The following is a 21,300-nucleotide window of genomic DNA, read 5'->3' as shown; positions in this document are numbered from 1 at the left end:
ATAATTAATATATAAATTAGAAAATACTAGTTAATCTAAACCCTAAACCATAAACCCTTAACACATAACCTCTAAACCTTAAACCCAAGCCTTTAAACTGTAACCATAACCCCTAAACCCATAATTCATAAACCTTAAAATGGTAACAATTAAGTCTTAAACTCTAAACCATATACTCTAAACCAAAAACCTTAAACTATAGTGATAATTAATTCAATATTTTAAAATTAATACAATCTCTTTTACGATTATATAAGAAATTATTTAATATATAAATTAAAAAAATCAGTAATGTATCCAAAAAACTTTAAAATTATTTTAAATAATAGTATTTTAATTTTTCTATTTTTCACAAATATATTAATTTATTTTAAATCCCTGAGCATTAGCGGCGCTTTTCAGAAAACGCCTCTAAAAATAGAGAATTAGCGGCGCTTAATCAAAAACGCCGTTAAAGCCCTGAGCATTAGCGGCGCTTCTGAGCATTAGCGGCGCTTTCTTAAAAACACCGCTAAAACCCTAAGCATTAGCGGCACTTTCCCAAAAACGCTGCTAAAGCCCTGAGCATCAGCGGCGCTTTATCAAAAACGCCGCTAAAGCCCTGAGCATTAGCGGCACTTTATCAAAAATACCGCTAAAGCCCTGAGCATTAGCGGCGCTTCCTCAAAAATGCTGCTAAAGCTCTGACCATTAGTGGCACTTCCTCAAAAACGCCGCTAAAGCCCTGAGCATTAGCGGCGCTTTGTCAAAAACACCGCTAAAGGCCTGAGCATTAGCGGCGCTTTTTCAAAAATGCCGCTAAAAGCCTGAGCATTAGCTGGGCTTCCTCAAAAACACCGGTAAAGCCCCCGAAAACTCAGAAAACGGCGTCGTTGGGCTTAAGTTTTTTGCGGCGCTTTCTGGAAAGCGCCGCTAATGCTTGACCTTTAGCGGCGTTTTCCAAAAAGCGGCGCTAATGCTCATCTCTAGCGATGTTTTTTATCCAAACGCCGCTAAAAGCCTGTTTTGGTGTAGTGTAAGTTTGATATCACCTAAATTAAATCCATAAAAGAATAAATTTATCACATTTTTAAACAAATCAAACCATCAGCTTTGAGCCAAATAAGGAAAATTTAACCCCAAAAAAATGGTGAATTGGTCTTTGTCAAAGCTAGATAAAACCTACCAATTTTAAAGACCAAACTAACCCACATAAATCTGCTTCCCACGTCAATGACTAGACCAAACTATATGATCCTTTGATCTTGTCCAACTTTGACCTCTACGCGTTTGAAGAATCCTGTGTTTTTTAATCTTATTTACACCATTAAAGGGAAAGAAATATTTTTAAAATCACACTCTAATCATCACATATTTTCCAACAAAAGAACCTACAAAGTTGAAAACAAATGAGAAGGAAAAGGGAACTCAAATGATGAGATTGTATAAAAAGTTAAAAAGCTGAAAAGTTGAAAAACTCAAAAATAAAAAATAAATATAAAAAAGCTTTTTCTTTCCTTTTGGAATCAGTTTGATATGAAACAAAGTCAATTAAGACATGACTACACATCCTTCTAAACTTTGCAGTATTCAGATCACATGGATACTTACTAAAGAATGGATCTTTTAGGGTTCTTTTTAAGGGTTTCTTCTTTTGTTTAGAAAATATCAAAAAGAAAGGACATATGGATGCAAAGGAAGAAAATATGAAGGTTTTTAATTTAGGGTTGTCATTAAACAATATGTTGTTTAAAAGTCAAATTACTTATTTAGTAAAAGAGACAGAAGGGTGCAAAGAAGATATACATGGTCATTGAATCCATCATTTGTTTTTCCATGTTGAATAAAAAATCAAATCAATTAATGAAACACTCAATTGGATTTCTCCTATTTTGATTTAACAAAGGTGACAATAGTTTTTTTCAATCAAATGGTAAAGAAAATTAAAAGAAAAAGGTGATGAAGGGTTTTTCTTTTCCAATTCAAAAAGTAAAATAAATTTAAAATTTTTGATTTAATTAAATTTATTTAATTAAAAATTTATTCTCATCCAAGCTGGACATCCAAGGTGTCATTTGAAACCCATTTGAACTGCCATGTAGCATTGCCATTAGGTAGGTAACAAAGTTTAACGACAAAGTGACCACTTCGTAACAAAACAATAACATAAATGACTTAAGTGTAACATTTCAAACATAAGTGGCTAAAATGTAATCTGAGGCAAACAAAGTGACTATTTTTGCAGTTTACCTTATTTTATATTATTTATTTTGAACTTTTGTAAGAAATGTAATATTTAAATAAATCAATAACATTGCAAACTACTAACGATTCTTGTGGAATCAATAACTTACTTCCAATATTCTTTTTTTTTATTATCATTTTTTCATCTCTAAGCATTGGGGTTTTCACATGAGTAGAGTAAGAATTTGAAGCTAAAATAAAAAAGTGAAGTAATGATAATAATAACACTACACCAAAACAGGTTTTTAGCGGCGTTTTTTCAGGCCTTTAGCGGCGCTTTTTAGCGCCACTAAAAGTATTTGCGGTGCTTTCACAAGCGCCGCAAAAAATGTCGCTATTGACAATGCCGGTAACATTTGCGGCGTTTATTTTTATAAACGCCGCTAAAGGTCATGTTCTTTAGCGACGCTACAGAAAAAACACCGCTAAAAGTCAGGGTCTTTAGCAGCGCTTTTCCTACAAACGCCGTTAAAGGTCATGTTCTTTAGAGCCGCTTTTTCAACAAACGCCGTTGAAGATCATGTTCTTTAGCGGCGCTTGTTCCACAAACGCCGCTAAAGATCATGCTCCTTAGTGGTGATTTTTCCACAAATGCCGCTAAAGATCATGTTCTTTAGCGGCGCTTCTTCCACAAACGCTGCTAAAGGTCATGTTCTTTTAGCAGCGCTTTTTCCACAAACGCCGCTATTTGTTTAGTTGCTTTTAGCGGCGTTTTTTTTAAAAACGCCACTAATTTTGGGAATTTTGTAAAATAAAATTTTAAATTTTTTCTGCCCTCCTATAGAAACAAATCAAAAGCAACCAAATCTAAACCAGCCAAAAGCAATAAATTTATATAATATTTTAAATTAAACGAATAATGTAATATTAATATCAATAAATGAAATATAATTCATATTATTTTCACAAAAATGTTAAAAGTTAAAATGATAAAAATATTTATACAATACACTATGACGGCGGAGGTTGGGACTGCTGAAACATTTTTATCATATTCTGAAGCTGCTGTTGGAGTTTGTCGTACTTTCTGCTCTGCTCTGCTTCCCTCGCTGCAGCGTCTGCTTCTCTCGATGCCGCATCTGCTTTAAGTTGTAGCTGGAGTTCTTCATATTTCTTTTGAACCTCTGCTTTTCTCGCTGCAGCCTTTGCTTCCCTCGCTGCCACCTTTACTTTAAGTTGTAGCTGAAGTTCTTCATATTTCCTTTGAACCTCAAATGTGTTCGCTTGCATTTGAGCCATCTGGTCTTTTAACCTCTAAACTTCAGCTTGAGTCTGACTCCCCAAAGCCATGTATTGCTGTGAGTTGGATCCAAAATATTGGGTTGGGCTAATAAAATATCCTTGAAATCGAACCCGACCATACCTTTCAGGACCCAAAACTTCAATAATAATCCGATTATCAATGTCTTCAAGTTGAACAGAACTATCACTAGAAGCAATCGCTTCGTACTCCGCCTTTTTATCCTTTAGTTTTTCCTAATAAATAAATCACATAGTTAGAAACGCAATATATATTAAAAAAACAAATGCAACATAACAATAGTTGCATTATAGGAAATGAATTAAACTATTAAAAAATCGTATTAAGTAAACATACCATAATTTCTACAGCTTCAGGAGTCATAAGAGATCCATCTTTCTTCCTATGTGTAATTTCAAAAAGTTGAAGGCGTCCAACTTTTTGACCGGACAACAGTTCCTACAGTATAGGGATGTTACGGCATTATTTAATGGAAAGTAATACATATTTGACAGTATTAAAAAATTAAAAATACCTCCGCCTCAGCTACACAAGCAAAACTTTTCAACCCGGCTGTGTGAGTGAATTTCTGTTTCTGCCTACTGTTTTTTCCAACTCGTTCACGATCCTACATTATGAAATTATTAGTATGTCAATATTAAATAAAATAAACAAAAATAATTACATGAGTTTATAAGTACGTCATACCTCGCCTTTCTTCGAATGCCAAAATCTAACCATATCTTCCCATTAGTACCTCAGCATACCCGGCTGGACATTTTGCAATTTCTCATCGAGGGTTGTTTTTGTCTTATAATAATCTCTCTTTAAAGTACTTTTATGGTCTCTCCATCTTTTTCCCAATGCCTTCTTTACATAAGTATCCGAGACCTCTAAAGCAAACCTCGCCTACAAAAAACACAAGTTAAGAAAGTAAATATAAATGAAACTAATTCTCATGTATTACAGATGACATTAACGTTTTGTTACCTTAATATTATTGAGGGCTTGGTTTTTGTTACTATCGGGCATTTGATGTCATGACTCGTAGTTGATAGGCAACATATTCGTATTTCGTGCTAAAATGCCCAAGTATCCTGCTAAAAGTCGAGCTTCTGTTCCAACAGGCTGACCAAAACTGTTTCTGCATACTTTTACATGCTCGACTGGATCTAACTCATACAAATCTCTAAGTAGCATACGTCATCGACCTCTGCGCGTTCCACCATTTTCAGCTGAAAAATGGTATATTATAATATAAGGATTTGAAAAATAAATCAATTAGAAGTCAACACGTATGTAAATTAAATATAAAATTACTTTGAACTTCTGTAGGATCCTCAGATGCAATCGAAACATTCGAAGATCCAATAGCTGTCTGTTGTTCACTATTTGTTTCTGTCGAGTTTAGAGCATTTTGAACAATGCTTACATTTTGCATTTTTCTTCTAGGCATTTTTTCTGCAATACATATAAAATAATTGAAAACTTAGTAACTAATTACAACAATAACAGCACATATAAAATAGTTGAAATATATAATAAGACCAAGATTTAAATTATGATATTACATATAATTAAACAATCGTATATTCTAACTACATCATTATTCATAAATATCTTCATCCGTATCCTCGCGAACCCATTGAAATTGCGAACTAGTACTAGGGATATTTTCGTTTAAGTTTTGTTCCGGAAAGGACAAAGTTTCTGATCTGTCATCGATGTTATCTCTACTTCCACTGCCCATGTCAAACAAGTCTCTAGGGATGTTACGGAGTACATCGTACCAACCCTCATCGGTTGGATCTTTTGAGTAAAAAACTTGTTTGACTTGAGATGAGAATACATACGGCTTATCTATCAGTTGTTGTCCTGTGTGAATCAATCGAGCGAAGTTCAACATTGTAAAACCAAATTGATCATGCTTAATTCTATGAGCAGTATTAACATCAGCCCAATCACCTTGAAATAAGACAACTTTCCATTTGCCGTAGTAATCTAACTCAATTATGTCAGTAAGAAGTCTGAAATATTCCACATTTCCCTCGACAGGATTATTGTCCCTAGCACTAGCATAACTTGTAATTGAGGAATTAACAACTATTCCACAATTTTGTGTTCTCTTCAATCTCTCGCGATATTTTGTATGAAATCTGAATCCGTTGATGAGGATCGTACTATATCTTTTAACCACTCGATTTGGACCTTGGGAAAGCCATTTAACTTCGTCATTGACGTTCTTCCCACTCCAAACCTATTGAATGGAAAGTAAACTGAGTAATTAAAAATGTTATGAGAAAACATTAGTATTTGTCAATGAAGCTCCAATTGCATACCGTTTGGCTTAACCATTCATGAAAAGTTTATGTGAACAACTTATTGATATCTCGATGTTGTGTTCTTCGGGAGCGCGAACGAGATCTCAATATTTTTTGTACTCACTATGTTAAAAAATGTTCACTTTGTTAGAAGATAAACAATTTTGGATTGATGAATAATTATCAAATTTCTACAACTTACTTCCGTAATGGTTCCATTGATTCGTGGTGAAACAGAACATATCGATGTGCTTGTACCCACGATAAATCATCTAATTCTGCAATATCAACTTTGCTGATTGGTTCTCCAAAACTTTGGAACAGATAAGTATCGGCAAAGTTATGATCCGTGAGTCCAGCATTTCTACTTGGTCTGTTCAACCTTGTTTCAACATCTTCTAAATATCTTGAACAGAAGGTCATACATTCCTCTGCCAAGTAGCCTTCAGCAATCGATCCTTCTGGATAACGCTTGTTGCAGCAATAAGACTTTAATTTGGATAGGAACCTAAACACGATATACAAATTATCAAAAGTTGTAACTAAAACAACTATAGGTGAATGAAGAAAAATTTTAAAAATAAATTAACACCTTTTTATGGGAACATCCATCGATAGAAAACGGGTTCGCCAAGAATTGCTTCATGCGGGAGATGGATTATCAAGTGAACCATAATAGTGAAGAAGGAAGGTGGGAAGATTTTCTCCAAGTTGCATAAAGTCAAAGCAGCTCGATCCTGTACCTTCTGAAGTGTATATCAGGGTAACTTATAAGTGTATTTAAGTTATGTGAGTTATCCACATCATATATTTGTGTAAGTTATGTATTAAGTAAATTATGTAAGTTATGTATTATGTAAGTTATGTAAGTTGTGTATTATGAAACTTATGTAAGTTATGTCTTATGTAGGTTATGTAAGTTATGTATTAAGTACATTATGTAAGTTGTCTTATATAAGTTATGTAAGTTATGTAAGTTGTGTGTGTTATGTAAGTTATGTATTAAGTAGGTTATGTAAGTTATGTATTATGTAAGTTATGTAAGTTTTTGTTTTTGTGTATTATGTAACTTATTTAATTTATGTAGGTTATGTATTATTATGTAAGTTATTATGTAGGATATTATGTAAGTTATGTAAGTTTTTGTTTTTTTGTGTATTATGTAACTTATTTAATTTATGTAGGTTATGTATTATTATGTATTACAAATTTAAGTTATATAAGTTATGTATTATGTGTAAGTTTATGTATGTAGGTTATGTAAGTTATGCAATGTATCAATTTTTAAAAATATATATAAATTTTAAATATATATATATTAAAACTATATATAAATATTAATAATTTATGTAAGTTATGTATTATAAATTTAAATTATGTAAGTTATGAATTATGTAAGTTATGTAAATTACGTAAGTTATGAAATTTGAACTTTTAAAAAAAATAAATATTTAAAAAAATTCGTGATTAAAATAAAATAAAATATTTAAAATATAACTTTAAATACAATTTATTTAATTAGGTAAATTAAAAATAAAAGAGAATAAAATAAAATATATTTTTCGTGATTAAAATAGCATAAAAAATATAATGAAAAAGGAAAACATATAAATATTTGTATAGTTTGGACCAATTTATTTATCCATGTTAATATTATTTACACATTTAAAATGAGATTTTGGAAATGAATTACTTGAGAAATGGAAGAAGATTTAAAGAGGGTATCATAATTGATATTAATGAAAGTTAAGTGTGAGAAGAAAGTAGATTGGAAAAGGATACTTTCAATTTTATAAAATTATGTAATTTAATTATTTATTATATTTGGGTCCTTAGAATCCTATGCAGTAACTTATGCTATAATTAACGGCAATGGTGATGGTAGGACATATGAAAACATTATATTTAGATTCCTTTAGTAAAAGTATCATCAATTAGTGCCTATACATTAATATACTGTCTTTGATTTGTGAAGGACCAAAATAATTTAATACCAAAACATGGCAAACTGGATGCCAGGTTATAGCAGAAAATATAAGGCAGAAAACTAGATGGCAATTTTAAGTAAGTAAAATGATCCAATATTTGAAAGGAAAACCAACAAAAAAATCAATTCATAACCAAAATTACAAACCAAAAATACTGTATAATATTTGCAATTATATTCCATAACCAAAATTAATTCAAACACATAGTAGAAAGATGGAGCAAAAAACATCTTGAAGACCAGAACAATAACCAGAAATAAATACATTAAGCAGCAATATTAACCACAACGTGCAACAAAAAAATAACTTGCAACAACATTAACCCCTAACATTAACCAGCAACATTAAGCAGAACTTCCAGCAAAAAAGAACTTGCAGCAGCATTAACCAAATACCAAATTAAAACAATCCTAATTACAAATATACCAAATATAAAAATAGTCCAAAATCAAATGTAAATTTATAAAACGAAAAAACAAATAAAATAAAGGATAAACTAACCTTCTGGTTATCTACCCTTTCTATGTATTGCTTCAAACCAGTGAAAGGTACCAAATTTCCAAACTAGATTGCTAAAACTAAATTGCTGCAACCAAAGGAAAGAAAAAAATAACTAAGAAAAAACTAAACTTGTTCAACTTCATCACTAAAACAAATTTACATGAACTTAAGTGAATAATCAACTGTCAAATTATCTAAATCAAAATATTATAATAGTGTATTTTATATATATAATTTTCTTAAATTATATGAGTACTAACTGTATACTATATTATACTGATTAAACCCTAAATAGAAAGACAAAACAAACGTCCTGAATCCATTAAACAAAAACAATTAGAAATACAAAACAAGGTTTAGAATATGCTTTAAAATCATTTTTAATTTCGAAAATAACTTTAACCAAAAACAAATTAAAAATATATATCAATACAAAAATTACTTAGGCACTCGAAAGCATACAATTTATGGTCAAAATGTAAGACGGTAATTGCTTAAAACCCTAAACAAACTAAATTGGTAAAGCTAGAATTAAGAGAAAAGAATTTCATACCTTTACGAAGACGGAGAGAAAGTAAATCGGGTCGGATTAGATTCCACGATACTCAAAAATGAGATTGTTTTATGTGTTCGGAAACCTTAAAACCATGGACGAACATCAATGTTAACAATATAAACTAGCAAATTCCACGAAAAAGCTCACTCAAACATGAATAACCCAAACCCTAAACACGAAAAAAAGGGGGAAATGAAACCGATTCATGCTTACCCAAAAAACATAATCCCCACTGTTTGTCTTCCTCTAAATGCTGTGAAGAACTGAATAACTAAACCGATGAAATGAAGAATCGAATAAACTAAAAGACTCAGTGAATGTCTGGAATTAGGGAAGTGGAAGAGATTTCGAAAGGGAATTAGGGATTTGGAAGGGGAAGAAAGCTGAGTTTAGGGGCTGGGTGCGGGAAAGGGGGAAAATATGTGACGCCAAGCAGAACGACGACGTTCTGAATAAGTGAATTGTTCCTCAAAAGAAACGCTGACGTTCTGAACATTTTTTAATACATAGTTGTGGCGTTTTCAGAGCAAACACCGCTAAAGCTTACAATTTGTGACGTTTTAAATAAAAACGCCACTAAAGAGTTAAAATCATTTAAGAAAACGACGCCGTTTTCATACACACAATAACTTATGGATTTGTGGTGTTTCTATAAAAAATGCCACTATTGCATACCTTCTGTGGCGTTTTTAAAATCAAATTCCTGTAGCCAAACGGCGCCGTTTTACATAATTTTAAACACATTTTTGCGGCGTTTCTGGCCCAAACGCCACTACTGTAAAAAATTTCCAAATATTTAATAATTTTAAAAAATTAAAATATCATACAACAATATGCCAATATATTTTTCATTCTATTAAAGGGGAAATTTGATTTTTAGTGATGGTATTTTTCTTAAAATTTAAGGTAAGAACTTAATCCGTATATAATGTTTGTATTTTTCTAAAACTTCAATTTAAAAATTTAATTCGGAGAAGTCAGGTTGTATTTTTCAAAAATACTAAATAACCTAAACCCTAAACCATAACCGCTACCCTGAAAACCATCAATCGTAAACTCTATTCCTTAAACCCTAAACTGTAAACCCACGAACCCCAAATAATAATGTATAAACCCAAAACCCTAAATTAACCTGGGCCCTCTTATCCCTTCAACCCTAAATCTTAAACCTGTAAATCATAAACCATGACCCTTAACCCCTAACACCTACACCCTAAGCCCCAACCTCAAATGATAAACCACAAACCATAATACATAAACCCTTAACCCATATCCCCTAAACCTTGAATCATAAAACATTAACTGTAAACCCCTAAACCCCTAGCCCTTAACCAAACACTAAAACCTTAAATCCCAACTATTGCACCATAATCCCTAAACCCTTAACCCGACCATATTCCTTAAACCCTAAATCATAGAACATATATAAACCCTAAATCCTAAACCCTAAATCATAAAACGTATATAAAATATAAACCTTAAACCTCAACCCTTAAACAATAAACAATAAACCGTAAGGCCTAAATCCATAATCCCTAAACCACTAATACGTTTAAAGCTCAACAAAAAAAAATTGTTTTGCTTAACTTTTTGCGGCATTTTCAAAAAAGCACCGCTAATGCTTGAATTTGCGGCATTTCTACAAAGCGCCACTAATGTCTATACACCTCCAGAAATAAACGACGTTGTTTGCTTAAATCTTTTTGCAGCGCTTCACAGAAAGCGCCGCTAATGCTTGATTTCTGCGGCGTTTTTACAGTTGCGCCGCTAATGTACCTAAACCTTAACAATAAAACGTTGTCGTTTGCTTAAAAATTTTTAAGGCGCTACTATAAAAGCTCCGATAAATATTGAATTTTGCGACGTTTTTGGCAAATTGTCACTAATGTCTCTAAATCTGAAAAAGAAAACGTTGTCGTTTGCCTAAAACTATTATCGATAATGCTTGCATTTTGCGGCGTTTTTCGCGAAGCGCCACTAATGTCCCTAAGCACAATAGAAAACGACGGCGTATGCTTAAAAAATTTTGCGACGCTTTAGAGATTGACTTCAGCAGGGATTTCTTCGAAGCGCCACTATTGTGTCTAAAAGTCAACAAGAAAACGTTGTAGTTTGCCTAAAACTATTACCGAAAATGCTTGACTTTAGCGGCGTTTTTCGCGAAGCGCCACTAATGTCCCTAAGCACAACAGAAAACGACAGCGTATGCTTAAAACTTTTTGCGGCGCTTCCTCTAAAGCGCCGCTAATGATTAACTTCAGCGGCGATTTCTTTGTAGCGCCACTATTGTGTCTAAAACTCAACAAGAAAAAGACGTAGTTCTGTAAAAACTTTTATGGCGCTTCGTGGAAGCGCCACTAATACATGACCTTTTGCGGCGTTTCCTTATAAATGCCACTAATGTCTCCAAACCTAAATCAAAACGGTGTCGTTTGTTAATCAGTTTTGCGGCGCTTTTGTAAAGGCGCCGCTAATGCTTGACTTTTACGGTGTTTTGTTTAAAGCACCACTAATGTCTTTGAAGCTGACCAAGAAAACGGTACTGTTTACCTAACTCTTTTGCGGCGCTTTTAGGAAATCACCGCTATTGGTTATAATTTGTGGCGTTTTTTAACACTCGCCGCTATTGCTCGATTTTTTACGGCGTTTTGTGTTAAAACGCCGCTATAGATGCCGCTAAAAGCCTGTTTTGGTGTAGTGTAAAATTCATTCTCATCATCTCAATATTATTTAATTGCATTCTTAGTCTCAGGACTATTACCTACAAATACATGAAATGATCATTTTTATTCATTGTGTCTTGAGGCAAGATCATTGTGTCTCAAGACCATCATACCGAAATTTCCAAAGTGCAATATTTTAAGCACGTAAGTGATGTTAAATACCACCTAATTCACACCAAAGTTGTACCAAACCAATGCTCACCCATTTGGTATATAAAACACATTGAAACATCTTAAATCAAGGAATTCAATGGATTATAATGTAGCCTATTTGAACAAATTATCAACTCATGCAAAACTAGCCATTTCACCATAAGATAAGTGATACCAAATCACCCAAAACATTTAACACATGCAACATTGCAATATTTACAATTTAATACATCATAAAGACTCTAAAATACAACAAGATGAACTAGGTACATGATATATATAACTTATCATTATAAGAAAATTATAAAGGTTAGATAAGCTGAGAGTTGATGTCTTATATGTTATCAGACTCACAATCACTTCAAGTGCCTAAATAAAGCTTGTACAGAGAAACAAATATGCTCGCATGATGACTATTGCATACTCAGTGATACTAGCATAATTTGAAATCAAAACATGAAACATTAAGCTAATAAGCATACTACTAATTCATTACAACAAATCATTAAATCCATTCTACCGTCTAATATTTCATCAACAACATGATATCCTCTTTCACACCATTATGAAAGAAATTCATTATCTCATTTCGTTTTGTGGACCTCATTATCATAAACATTTCAATTCATTATCAATATGATCATTGTCACATATCATGTTCTAAATCATTAAGCATTCATTATTAACATGATTAATATCACATACCATTATTTACTTTTAGCCTTTATTAACTGGATGTAGACACTAGATGTGTGCTTTTTTCGATTTTAACAGAATTAATTGATAGTTGCATTAATCGGTCGGTCACCAAATTCATTTTGGTCAGGGTTGGTTCAAGGTTTTTGAAATTTTGTTTTATTGGTTAATTTGGTTAGAAACAGGATAATTAATTAATTAGTTAAAATTATTAATAATAATATATTATTGGCCCAATACATTAAGATAGGTCCAATACATTATATGAGCCCAATATATAAAAATTAATGTATTTATAAATATTTTCATAATAGTTTAAAAATTTTATGAAAACTAAAAATATTTGAAAAAAAAACTACAACTAAACTTAAATAAACAAGAAGAAGTAAAAAATTTAAACAAAGAAAAGTAAAAAATAATAATAATGTAATGTTTTTTATTATATTTTTAATATACTGTTGTTATTGTTTTATTGTTTTATTTCTTTTAAACTTATTTGAATTAAAAATAAAGAAAAAAATTTCATGGATATTTTTATGTTTTAAACTTGTTTGAACAAAAAATATGTACAAATTTTAGTTAATTCGATTAACCACTTAGTTTAACTAAAATTAAATCAGTTAGTTAATAGGTTTCAAAAAAAATTGTTTGGTTCGTGTTTCAAAATTTCGGTTAATTCGGTTAATGGTAGTTTGATCTGGGTATTAACCAAACCAATCATTTCAACACCCTTAATAGACAAGGGTATGCATATAAATCCCCTAACGCTCCATAATAAGTGTCGAAGTGTTGATCAGACATAAATGCATTGATCTCAGTAACACTGCACAGAATATCACACACCAAAGTGCCATAATGTTATATATCATCAACAACATATACGAATCTTATGACATGCCAACTATACCTAACTATGTTTAGCATCATTTAGTAGGGTGATTTTATATTTTCATGGTATCATTACTATAATAATCATGGCTTTGTTAGAAAAATTAGTTTAGAAAACAATCTTTTTAGGCAAAATGGAAGTTTAAAACTTTTCTTTAAAATTGAACAATTGTGATGTTTATAACAATAAATATGAACCAAAATTATACATGTTCTTTGTACGAGGCAGCTAAGTTGATCCTGATTTTCTTTTGAACGACCATCTCCACTATTCTTGAACCATAAATTGCTTTGAGTGGCGGTCAAAGAATAACAAACCAATTGTATAGAACGAAAACTTTATTAACTTTCAATAGAAAAACCCTTATTAACTTTTAGAAAAGTTAATTCTTTCATTAACAACAAACTATGTGTTTTTCTCAAAGAATATAATTTCTTCTGGAAAATAAAATTTCTTTATTTTCTAGCAAAAAATTAAGTAAATAATATGTTAATAGTTCAAGACATGGTTCCTATTTATAGAGAATTAGTACAAGAGTTTTGTTCAAAAAAAGATTTAACTAAATAATAATTTAATAATAGAAAATACATGTATCGCTCTTTTCCGATCTTGGATGGCCGGTACGAATGTGAGACGCTAATGGGACATTTTCGGTGCAAAACCAATACTTTAATTAGGAAAATAAAGTGATAAAACATTTTTTATAAAATTATAGAAAAATATTTAAATTCTATTCAAAATGTATTTTATGCTTTCAAAACAAAGTTCAAAAATCTTATAGTTTTAACTAAAACAAAAGAACTAGGTAATCTGTAAAACATGAAAATGTTACTTAATTTGTTAAAGGTTACTTGAATTCTTAAGGAATTTATAAGAAATCAATTAAAACCCAAAAGAGTAACAGTACATTAAGTTGCCGCCCAGGTATTCAAAACTCCCACCTAGGTGATACTGGAGTTTTTTTTTTTTTTGCTAAGGAGCCGTTCAAGCAGTAATGTAGTTAATATTAATTGCATTAAGTTGCTACCTAGGCGACAGAAGCTTCCATTCAGGCAATACTACATCTATTTATAATTTGTTTCACATTTTTTAATTTCAGCTAATTTCTTAAGCCTTCAATCACTACGCCATAACCCATGTCTCAATTACTATTTAACATATGAAATAAGCATATTTATACATGTTGATGCCCTAAGTACATGCCATTCACATTACAACATTTATATTCATCACGAAACTTAGTATACATGGCACTAATATAATACAAAAATACACTTTAATATTTAGAAAACAACTTTATAAAATCACCAGGTGATACGATGCTCTCTAGCTATCATAGCAACTTCATCAATTAAAACATCCAACACTTCGGCTTTTAATATCTAATACCATTAATTAATAATCCAACTAAAAATTAAAAGAAAAACTCACCAAATGGTGATTGAAGCTTGCAACAATGAAAGAAGAAACATTCATAGTTTAGACGGTTGAAAAAGATGGGAATGAGAATTAAAATCAAAATCAAAATCACATGGTTTAAGGCTTTCTCTCTCCCACTATCTTTTATGAATCCAATTAATCTTAATTAAATAATATAAATAATATAATCAATGTTCACCAAGCTTTCATGATATCATTAGTTGAAAGAAATAGTTTGGATCATTACAAGCCACTAATCCTATATTGATTATGGAATAATTATTTTTAAGGGTATGATAAATTTCTTAACAAGGACTTGTTGAAAGCTTCAATCAAATCTCTTCATTTTACTCCCCTTGTAACTTAGTTCTTATACCATATATATAATAACTTAATTGATTTAATTACTAGATAATTCCATTTCTTAATCCCATATTGTGAACTTCCCAGTTAAACTTTTTGGATGGCTTGACTTAACAAATTTATTATCGAAAAGACTTTTCCAGCATCGATGAAAATTGGGCCATTACATTTATTACGACACTGAATCAATCACTTTTTGTTGCCAAATTCCAAGCCTCAAACCCAATTTTGGTCATGCTTTTCTTTCATTGATAGGTTACACAATTTCTTACTAGACCAAATTCTTGTCCATCGCAGTCACATCAAACGTTTCTTTAAATCCTCAACTAGTGCTTAAATCAAATTATCCTCTTCTCACCATATCTAGACTTACATTCTCATACTTTCTCCTTATAATTCATTTTTCGATTATCAAAGCATAAACCTAATCACATACACTTATTTACTTTTATACACATGCGTTGATTCCTTCTTTGGAGAAAATTTGGGATCAAAGTTCATACCAATTCACTTATCCCATAACTACACTAATTTATATTCTATTTTAGGTATCCACATTAATCATGCTTGGTTTCATACTCATCATATTCGTAATCAACAAAGGAGCATTTAAAAGTTGCTAAAATTCTCAAACTATCTTTGAGATCTTTCTTGGAGACAAGGTTGACCGCTCGAAGTGTCAAGCTCGGTGAACATTTTAGAAGAGTTCTTCAACCCTTATTTAGATTTAGACTGGAATGAATCTTTCCAATCCTACTGACTCTATAATGTCAATAGAGCCTTGAGGCAACTATTTGCAGTGAGAGTTTATCCTCCTTTAAACATTCAAACATATAGCAAAATGATAAGTGGTTCATTTCACATATCCCCAATATTTCGAGCATTGTCACACATATACTACGAATTTGAGTTCTTACCAGTCATAGCTCACAAAATCTCACAAATATCTTACATATATATATATGATACATTTCAACACATTTCGAATTAAAAATACATTCTCAAATTCATATCTACATATCGAGTTATCAAAATTGTAATGCCCCAGAAATTTTGGTTTCGAATTTTGAGCTGAACCGATATAAATTTGGTTAAAAGTTTTGAATAAATTATTTTTGAAAATTTTGATTGAAAGGATTAATTTAGTTTCTATTTTTATTTTATTTTTATGCGTCAAAAATTTATTTGAAAATTTTAAGTTCAAGATTAAATTAAATTTTAAAATATTTTGTTATTAATTAAATTGTATTTTTTTTTCATTTGGTATATTAGTGTCGTATGTCTTGTGTCTTATGGTTATTATTTATTTTAGCCATTAATTAAATTAGAATATGAGCTTAGCTAATTTGGATTTTCTATTAGAATAATCTATTATTATTAGAATTAGATTAGGATAATTATAGTTTACATTAAATAGAAATTTTATTAGAGTTTTTATTTGTATTTTATTAGAATTCTTTTTAAAATATTTTCTTTAGAAACTATTGGGTATTAATTTTGGCTAAAGATGAATTCAAAATTGTAGGTGAACTCTAAGTTTTAATAGCTTAGGGACTAATTTGAACAAAGCAGGAATTAGGAAGGTTTTATGATGGGATTGGCCCAAGGGCCCAAAATAACCCCTAAGCCTTTTTTTTCATAAAAATCAAGTCTCCACCATCGTATTATATTTTATTAATGTTGTTGTGTAACAACTTATACCCGGCCCAGTCGCTGAGCCTGAGTAATAGGACATTACACCAACGTCACATCATCACACCTTACACCAAGTTTCATTAGCACGCGGACATCATTATAATTAAACAATTATTGGAGTTTTAAGTCTAGAATACCCTAAGCAATGCTAAAATTACTAAACATGCATTAAACAATCATATCATGAGTTAGAAGCATGCTTAAAGTCCATTTGTCATAAATTTCTAAAAGGTCACGTAGGTATCGATACTCATTCGATGGTATTGATATTTCTCATAGATGGTATTAATACCGTTTAGAAAATCGGTAAAATTTTAGCGTTTTGTTTTCCTACAAAAATTAAAAACCAGTAAACTGTCGATACCAATCGAAAAGTATCGGTTTATTATCACGAGTATCGATACTCGAGTATTGGTATTGATACCAAATTAAGCTACTGACTCCCTACATAAATGAATTAATATGAATGTATCGATAAAAAATACCTAATTATCAATACCCCTGCATAAAACAGCATAAATAACACGAAAACAAGGCATTAAACACAATCAGACACATATTACTTCAACAATTTATAAAACCTCAAAATATTCATCAACAAATTGTCCATATTTGCAGTTCAATGTGTCATCAATAATTTAAGCTAAACAAACCAATGAACTAATATCAAATGTACATAAGTTCTATGAATAGTAAAATCAAGCAATCGTCTAAACTTCATGGCAATAATCAACCAACAAATCTACCACATTGCCTTATTCTCAGAGTTCAAAATAATAGCTATAAAATCACCTTCTCAATTACTAAGTCTAACTTGGATCACTTCATTGGTATTTTCGCACCGCTCACACCACAAACGCTAAATATCTACAATGGTTAGAAAGAGTGGGAGAGCTTAAACAAGCTCAATGAATTATCAGAGTAACCACCAAATAGACATTCATTCACATGTTAAACGAAAATGATTAAAGCTCAATTACATACGCAATTTATTATGAGAACATACTGACATATTCAGCTAATATTAATAAACTCATTTAGCTTATTTTTCATACGCATACATCACATATTGTAATATCACACTTTATAAAATCACATTTAAACAATAATTTGACACTTGAGGCTATGAAACAAAAAAGTGGGCTCTAATCACTACACATCAGATACACGGATCGCCAACACACCAATGACTCAATGAATCGAACATATCCCAAAAGTGTAGCATTTAGCTAACACTCTCCAAGACACCAACATATCCTATTGAATCGAACATATCCCCAAAGTGTAGCATTTAGCTGGGCCTTAATGCCCCAAAACACAACACAAGGGTGAGTAGTCACAAATCCTATGGCATGCCAACTATATCCAACGGTCTCAAACATCACAAAGCCAAAATATTTGCAATTAAACACATATTTTACTTATTGTTTTCTGCACTTTTTCACTGCACATTCACTTTATAAGCACCACATTATAACAGTCAATTGGCATGTACAACATGCCTACAATTAACACTTTCACAATAGCCATCACAAGCATATTTCACATGTCACAGTATCACATCTTAATTCATAGTTCCACAATCCACAATCACATATTATAGAAATTAAATAAGGGTATGAGAAAGCTTACACTCAGAACTTAGAGTATGGGTTTAGGCTACTCTTAAATTCCAAATTAACACTATGAATCATGTCTACAACCAACGATTCCAAACACTCACCGTATGCACTTTCGCCTTGTCGTCGAAAGTCTAAACTAGCTTTTCCTTTCCTTTTCCGTTACTCATTGAAGGCTCCAATGGTTTCGAATCTTCACCAAAATTAACCAGACAACAAACATAATTAATTTACAACTATAGACACACCCAAACAATAAAAAGCATAGGTCTAAGGTTCCTTCCTCTTGGAATTGAAATTTTAGACTTGTAAATTCGAAACTCAAATATCTTAATCTCTACACATTCCCCTTTCCTAAAATCAATTTCAATCATCTAATTATATATCTATGAATAATTATCAACCTTCAAACTACACAAAATGACATGGATTCGTGGTTCTAAAATTTCAATGTACAATGACCACTTTCACGAAAACTGAATAAAATCTTAGAATCTTTTAGTGAAACTTTACAGAGAGTTTAGAAACCTTCTAATCACATCAAAACGAATTGAAAAATACTTTGAAACATTGATTTCATTCAAAATCTTGAATTTCACCATTAACGATCCAAATTTTGACATTTATTCAAAACCTTTGATTCAATAGATAAAAAATCAATTTAAAATGCTAGATATCATAAAAAAACTTATAGGAAAACGAAACATTACCTTCATTGGGAGAAAAATGAATGTTTGGTGTAAACCCAAGAAAACCCACAAGTTAATCGATAGAAAAATCAGTGGTGTTCTTGATGCTCTTTTTTTTTTGTAATTCTAGGGAGGTTTAATGTTTGGAAGATGATAGAAAACAAGATATTAGAGTTTTGAGAATCAAAATCGGTGAATGGGGTTTTGGGGATTCAATTGACGGGAAGAAGTGGAAGGGAATGTTTCTATTCTCTCATTTTTTTTCATGTCAATATTAAGGTGAATGGGGGATAAATTGGGTTGATTTTAAAATTTGGTATATTTTCTTTAAAACTACTCTTAAATTAACCCTTTTGCTAAATAGTCCTCTTTTTAAAATTGGAAGTCTTTTCTACATCTTTTTAAAATATTAATTTAATTTTCAAAAAGCCATAATAAAATATATATTCTGTTTACAATATTTCAAAGTTTCCAAGCACATTTTGAGCTAAAATCCCTCAATTACCCTCGAAACTTTTAGGCCCAATTTTGAAACGTGACATCTTGTTCCTCTCTTCTCACTGTTTGCCTCAAAATTTTTTGTAAGTGCTTAAAATAAAATTAGGGTAAATTACATTAGAGACCACTCTAAAATAGCATTTTTCTTATTGGTCACCCTAATTTTTTTTGTCAATTTAGTCACTACCATTATAAAATTTGACCTAAATGGTCACTCAACCATTAAACCCTTAATGGATTGTTAACTGGACCTACAAAAAGGGAAAAATTATTATTTTAGTCCCTTTAAAAATTTAAAAAAATTTTAAGTTAATCCCTTAAATCCCTGTAAAAAATACATACTAAAACCCAATATTTACATCGAATTCCCTTCTTCTTTGTGTTCTTTATCCTACTACAAGCTCCAAAAACCTCCTAAAAATCCTTTCTAAAATCCCACTAGAGTACACCAAACACTACAACAGTGTTGTTCCAATATATCCGGTGGAGCATGCCAATCTTTTTCCCAGTCCCACCACCATTTCTAACAACCTCAACTTTAAAATATGGTATTTTAGCGATGGAGACTCCATCTACATTTTCCAAAAAAACTTATATTTCCCATTAATCCGCACACTTAGTCTACTTAAAAAACATGAAACTAGGATCAAATTTAACATCTTTAGTAATAAAACTACAATTAATTGGATCACAATCCTTTCCATAATCCAATTCAAACCTAATATTACGTTGAACAATCACTGAACAAAATCCCACATCTGCTTTACTAACGTCCAAATTCTCTCCTTCACTAGCCTTTCCAGTATCAACCAAACTAAACTCACAATTCTAAAGGTTTCTAACACCCAATATGAAACGCTAAAAGAACTCGAACTATGTTCAAAATCCACACTTTGAAGATGTTGAGAAACACCGGTAACTGTAACCAACTTGTGATGCGCCAGTGATAAACACAAGAAAAGTAAAAAAGATGATTAAAGGTTGTAGCTAGGGCACGAAAAAGAGAAAAGAAAATCACTAGAAGTAACTTTTCATTAAAAAGTTAAAAAGGTATCTTTTAAACTACAGTGACAATAAATTTATACATCAACAGTTTAGTCCCTAACCAACTAACCAATTAAAAATTCCTAGTTAGATTACAAACTAAAACATTAGCTAACCTAGTAACTACCAGCTAGCCTTTCAACACTCCCCCTTAAGTTAGAGGGTGATAAAGATCCTTAACCCTCAACCTGGATATCAAATAATCATGTTGCTAGACTCTAAGTGCCTTTGTCATCACATCTGTAAGTTTCTCATTAGTATGCACATGCTGCGTCTGAATCAACCAATCTTGTATTTTTCTATTACAAAATGGCAATTGATTTCAATGTGTTTAGTCTGCTCATGGAACATAGGAATGGATGTATTCCAAATTGTTGCTTGGCTGTAAAAAATAACAAGGCTGAATCAAACTTATTAAAACATATTTCTTTTAATAGGTCATTCAACCATACTATTTTCACAACTGTCAATTCCATACTCCCATATTCATTTCAACTGAAGAACATGAAACTGTGCTTTACTTCTTTGACTTCTAGCAAACAAGTGAATCCCCAAGCATAATACAAAACCTGGTGATTGATCTTCTAGAAATAGGACACACAGAACAATCAAAATCACATTAGGCAACAAGCTACTCTTTGTTTATCATAGCCAACAAAATCCCTTACCTCAGATTCTTCTTT

The sequence above is a fragment of the Gossypium hirsutum genome, chromosome D13 (assembly GCF_007990345.1).
Source record: "Gossypium hirsutum isolate 1008001.06 chromosome D13, Gossypium_hirsutum_v2.1, whole genome shotgun sequence".
NCBI lineage: Eukaryota > Viridiplantae > Streptophyta > Magnoliopsida > Malvales > Malvaceae > Gossypium > Gossypium hirsutum.
Note: the sequence above shows the minus strand (reverse complement) of the source record.